This window comes from Arachis stenosperma, chromosome 4 (genome assembly GCF_014773155.1).
Source record: "Arachis stenosperma cultivar V10309 chromosome 4, arast.V10309.gnm1.PFL2, whole genome shotgun sequence".
NCBI classification, from domain to species: Eukaryota; Viridiplantae; Streptophyta; class Magnoliopsida; order Fabales; family Fabaceae; genus Arachis; species Arachis stenosperma.
Genome location: NC_080380.1, coordinates 24,341,121 through 24,346,381, shown reverse-complemented (window position 1 = coordinate 24,346,381; position 5,261 = coordinate 24,341,121). Strand labels below are relative to the sequence as shown.

The window sequence follows — 5,261 nt, the reverse complement described above, 5'->3', positions numbered from 1 at the left end:
TGAGAAGATGATGGAAAAGGCTTGCTATTGCTAAACCTGTTTCTTCCACCATTATTGTTATTGAAACCTTGTTGAGGTCTCTCTTGATTCTTCCATGAGAGATTTGGGTGATTCTCCATGAAGAATTATAGGTGTTTCCATAGGGTTCTCCTAGGTAATTCACCTCTTCCATGGAAGGGTTCTCAGGATCATAAGCTTCTTCCTCAGATTAAGCATCCTTAGTACTGTTTGGTGCTTTTGCATTCCAGACAGACTTTGAGAAATCAAATTGACTTGTTGAGTCAATATCTTGTTCTGAGCCAATATGGCATTCAGAGTGTCAATCTCAAGAACTCCTTTCTTCTGACTAGTCCCATTGTTCACAGGATTCCTTTCAGAGTGTACATGAATTGGTTATTTGCAACCATTTCAATCAATTCTTGAGCTTCTGCAGGCGTCTTCTTCAGATGAAGAGATCTTCCAGCAGAGCTAATCCAAGACATCTTGGATAGTTCAGAGAGACCATCATAGAAATACCTATGATGCTCCATTCAGAAAGCATGTCTGAGGGACATCTTCTTAATTGTTTGTATCTTTCCCAAGCTTCATAGAGGGATTCTCCATCCTTCTGTCTGAAGGTTTGGACTTCCACTCTAAGCTTACTCCATCTTTGTGGTGGAAAGAACTTTGCCAGAAGGCATTGACTAGCTTTCCCAAGAGTCCAGGCTTTCTTTAGGTTGAGATCCAACCATATTCTAGCTCTGTCTCTTACAGCAAAGGGAATAGCATCAGTCTGTAGACTCAGGGTTAACCCTATTAGTCTTGACTGTGTCACAGATTTGCAAGAATCAGCTAAGAACTGATGAGGATCTTCCATTGAAGTCCATGGAACTTGCAATTCTGTTGCATTAGAGAAACTAATTGAGGCTTAAGCTCAAAGTTGTTGCTCCAATGGCGGGATAGAGATGCTTCTCCCATAAAAATCAGGAGTAGGTGCAGTGAAGTCACCCAGCACCTTCCTTGCATTGTTGGCATTGTTGTTTTCGGCTACCATGTGTTCTTCTTCCTTGAAGAATTCGGTCAGGTCCTCTAAAGAGAGTTGTGCTTTAGCTTCTCTTAGCTTTCTCTTCAAGGTCCTTTCAGGTTCAGGATCAGCTTCAACAAGAATGCCTTTGTCTCTGCTCCTGCTCATATGAAAGAGGAGAGAAAAAGAAAATGTGGAATCCTCTATGTCACAATATAGAGATTCCTTGAAGTGTCAGAGAAAGAGAATAGTAAGAAGAAGGAGAAGAGAATTCGAACTTTTTAGTTAGAGTTCGAATTGTGCATTTAGAAGGAGTAGTACTCCATAAATAGAAGGATGGGAAGGAGGGAGAGAATTTTCGAAAATTCAATTGAAACATTTTGAAAATTTGATTGATAATTTTCGAAAATTAAAAGTGAAAAAGAAATCAAGTGATTTTTGAAAAAGATTTTGAAATTAGAAATTAAAAGATTTGATTGAAAACTATTTTGAAAAAAATGTGATTAAAAAGATTTGATTGAAAAGTTATGGTTTTAAAAAGATATGATTGAGAAGATATGATTTGAAAAACATTTTAAAAGATTTGATTTTAAGAATTAATGACTTGCCTAACAAGAAAGATATGATTCAAACATAAAACCTTCCTTAATAGAAAAGGCAAAAAATGTTCAATCAAATCATTAATTGTTAGTAAGTATCTTTGAAAAAGAAAAGAAATTGATTTTGAAAACATTGATTGAAAGATATGATTTGAAAAAGATTTGGTTTTGAAAAACTTTGAAAACTTGAAAAAAAATTGATTTGAAAACAAAATCTTCCCCCTAGCACCATCCTGGCGTTAAACGCCCAGAATGGTATACATTCTGGCGTTTAACGCCCAAATGCTACCTTTTTGGGCGTTAAACGCCCAACCAGGTACCCTGGCTGGCGTTTAAACGCCAGTCTGCCTTCTTCACTGGGCATTTTTGAATGCTCAGCTTTTTCTGTATAATTCCTCTGCAGCATGTTCTGAATCTTCAATTCTTTGTATTATTGACTTGAAAAGACACAAATTAAAAATATTTTTGGATTTTTAATAATCAAAATGCAACAAGAATCAAATAACAATGCATGCAAGACACCAAACTTAGCAGTTTGTGTACTACTGACACTATATGAGACACATAAACACTCAAGCCAAAAGAATTCAAAGATCAGAGTAAGAAATCATCAAGAATTACTTGAAGATCCTTAAGACACATGAATGAATGCATGCTATTGACACCAAACTTAAGATGAGACACTAAACTTAAGCAAAAAACAGCAAATATTTTTTTTGGTTTTTATGATTTTGTAATTTTTTTTTTGTGTTTTTCGAAAATTAAGTGGGAAAAGGTATCAAAATTCTTAATGAGAATTCCAGGAATCAGTGCAATGCTAGTCTAAGACTCCGGTCCAGGAATTAGACATGGCTTCACAGCCAGCCAAGCTTTCAAAGAAAGCTTCGGTCCAAAACACTAGACATGACCAAAGGTCAGCCAAGCCTTAGCAGATCACTGCTCCAAAAGCAAAATTGATGAAAATCAACAAGCTTTTGTGGTGATAAGTTGAAACCTCGGTCCAATCAGATTAGACATGGCTTCTCAGCCAGCCAGATTTCAACAAATCATCATGAAACTCTAGAATTCATCTTCAAGAATTTTGAAAAAAATAAATACCTAATCTAAGCAACAAGATGAACCGTCAGTTGTCCAAACTAGAACAATCCCCGGCAACGGCGCCAAAAACTTGGTGCGCGAAATTGTGAACAATACTTTTCACAACTCTCATAATCCCTAGTAATGGCTCCAAAAACGTGGTAGCTCAATACCATGGCATTACACAACTTCGCACAACTAACCAGCAAGTGCACTGGGTCGTCCAAGTAATACCTTGCGTGAGCAAGGGTCGATCCCACGGAGATTGTTAGCATTGAAGCAAGCTATGGTCATCTTGTAAATCTTAGTCAGGCAAACTCAAATATATATGATGATGAACGAAAATAATATAAAAGATAAAGATAGTGATACTTATGTATATCATTGGTGTAAGAGCTTCAGACAAGTGTATGAAGATGCCTTCCCTTCCGTCTCTCTGCTTTCCTACTGCCTTCATCCATCCTTCTTACTCCTTTCCATGGCAAGCTCGTGTAGGGTTTCACTGTTGTCAGCAACTACCTCCCATCCTCGCAGTGAAAGCTAATGCACGCACTCTGTCACAGTACTGCCAATCACCGGTTTGGTTCCCTCCCCTACCGGAATAGAATCCCTCTTTTGCGTCTGTCACTAACGCCCAGTAGGTTAGGTTTGAAGCACGTCACAGTCATTCAGTCATTGAATCCTACTCAGAATCCACAGACAAGGTTAGACCTTCCGGATTCTCTTGAATGCTGCCATCAGTTCTTGCCTATACCACGAAGACTCTGATCTCACGGAATGGTTGGCTCGTTTGTCAGGCGAGCACTCGGTTGTCAGGCGATCAACCATGCATCGTGCAATCAGGAATCCAAGAGATATTCACTAAGCCTCAGATGCTTGTAGACCAAGAATGGTTGTCAGTCACCTTGTTCATGAGTGAATGGTGATGGGCGTCAATCATCACCTTCATCATGTTGAAGAACAAGTGATATCTTGGATAAAGAATAAGCGGAATTGAATGGAAGAACAATAGTAATTGCATTAATACTCGAGGTACAGCAGAGCTCCACACCTTAATCTATGGTGTGTAGAAACTCCACCGTTGAAAATACATAAGAACAAGGTCTAGGCATGGCCGAATGGCCAGCCTCCCAAAGGTCTAAGATAGCATAAAACAAAGATAGCTACCAAAAGTCTCTCAAATACAATAGTAAAAGGTCCTACTTATAGAAAACTAGTACATAGATGAGTAAATGACATAAAAATCCACTTCCGGGCCCACTTGGTGTGTGCTTGGGCTGAGCAATGAAGCTTTTTCGTGTAGAGACTCTCCTTGGAGTTAAACGCCAGCTTTAGTGCCAGTTTGGGCGTTTAACTCCCAATTAGGTGCCAGTTCCGGCGTTTAACGCTGGAATTTCTTGAGGTGACTTTGAACGCCGGTTTGGGCCATCAAACCTTGGGCAAAGTATGGACTATTATATATTGCTGGAAAGCCCAGGATGTCTACTTTCCAACGCCGTTGAGAGCGCGCCAATTGGGCTTCTGTAGCTCCAGAAAATCCACTTCGAGTGCAGGGAGGTCAGAATCCAACAGCATCTGCAGTCCTTTTGAGTCTCTGGATCAGATTTTTGCTCAGGTCCCTCAATTTCAGCCAGAAAATACCTGAAATCACAGAAAAACACACAAACTCATAGTAAAGTCCAGAAAAGTGAATTTTAATTAAAAACTAATAAAAATATAATAAAAACTAACTAAATCATAACAAAAACATACTAAAAACAATGCCAAAAAGTATACAAATTATCCGCTCATCACATTCAGAGTATCAATCTCAAGAACTCCTTTCTTCTGACTTGTCCCATTGTTCACAGGATTCCTTTCAGAAGTGTACATGAATTGGTTATTTGCAACCATTTCAATTAGCTCTTGAGCGTCTGTAGGCGTCTTCTTCAGATGAAGAGATCCTCCAGCAGAGCTATCCAAAGACATCTTAGATAGTTCAGAGAGACCATCATAGAAAATACCTATGATGCTCCATTCAGAAAGCATGTCAGATGGACATTTTCTGATCAATTGTTTGTATCTTTCCCAAGCTTCATAGAGGGATTCTCCATCCTTCTGTCTGAAGGTTTGGACTTCCACTCTAAGCTTACTCCATTTTTGAGGTGGAAAGAACTTTGCCAAGAAGGCATTGACTAGCTTTTCCCAAGAGTCCAGGCTATCCTTAGGTTGAGAGTCCAACCATATTCTAGCTCTGTCTCTTACAGCAAAGGGGAATAGCATCAGTCTGTAGACCTCAGGGTCAACCCCATTAGTCTTGACTGTGTCACAGATTTGCAAGAACTCAGCTAAAAACTGATGTGGATCTTCCATTGGAAGTCCATGGAACTTGCAATTCTGTTGCAGTAGAGAAACCAACTGAGGCTTAAGCTCAAAGTTGTTTGCTCCAATGGCAGGGATAGAGATGCTTCTCCCATAGAAGTCAGGAGTAGGTGCAGTAAAGTCACCCAGCACCTTCCTTGCATTGTTGGCATTGTTGTTATTTTCGGCTGCCATGAGTTCTTCTTCTTTGAAGAATTCGGTCAGGTCCTCTAAAGAGAGTT

General features: G+C 39.4%; 1 non-coding gene across 1 annotated transcript; it reads left to right on the top strand.

Moving 5' to 3' along the window:
• Positions 1-4,705: 4,705 nt before the first annotated feature.
• LOC130977486 (small nucleolar RNA R71) lies at positions 4,706-4,809 on the top strand. Its single transcript, XR_009085175.1, has one exon. It is a non-coding gene; the product is annotated as a small nucleolar RNA R71 (small nucleolar RNA).
• Positions 4,810-5,261: the final 452 nt, after the last annotated feature.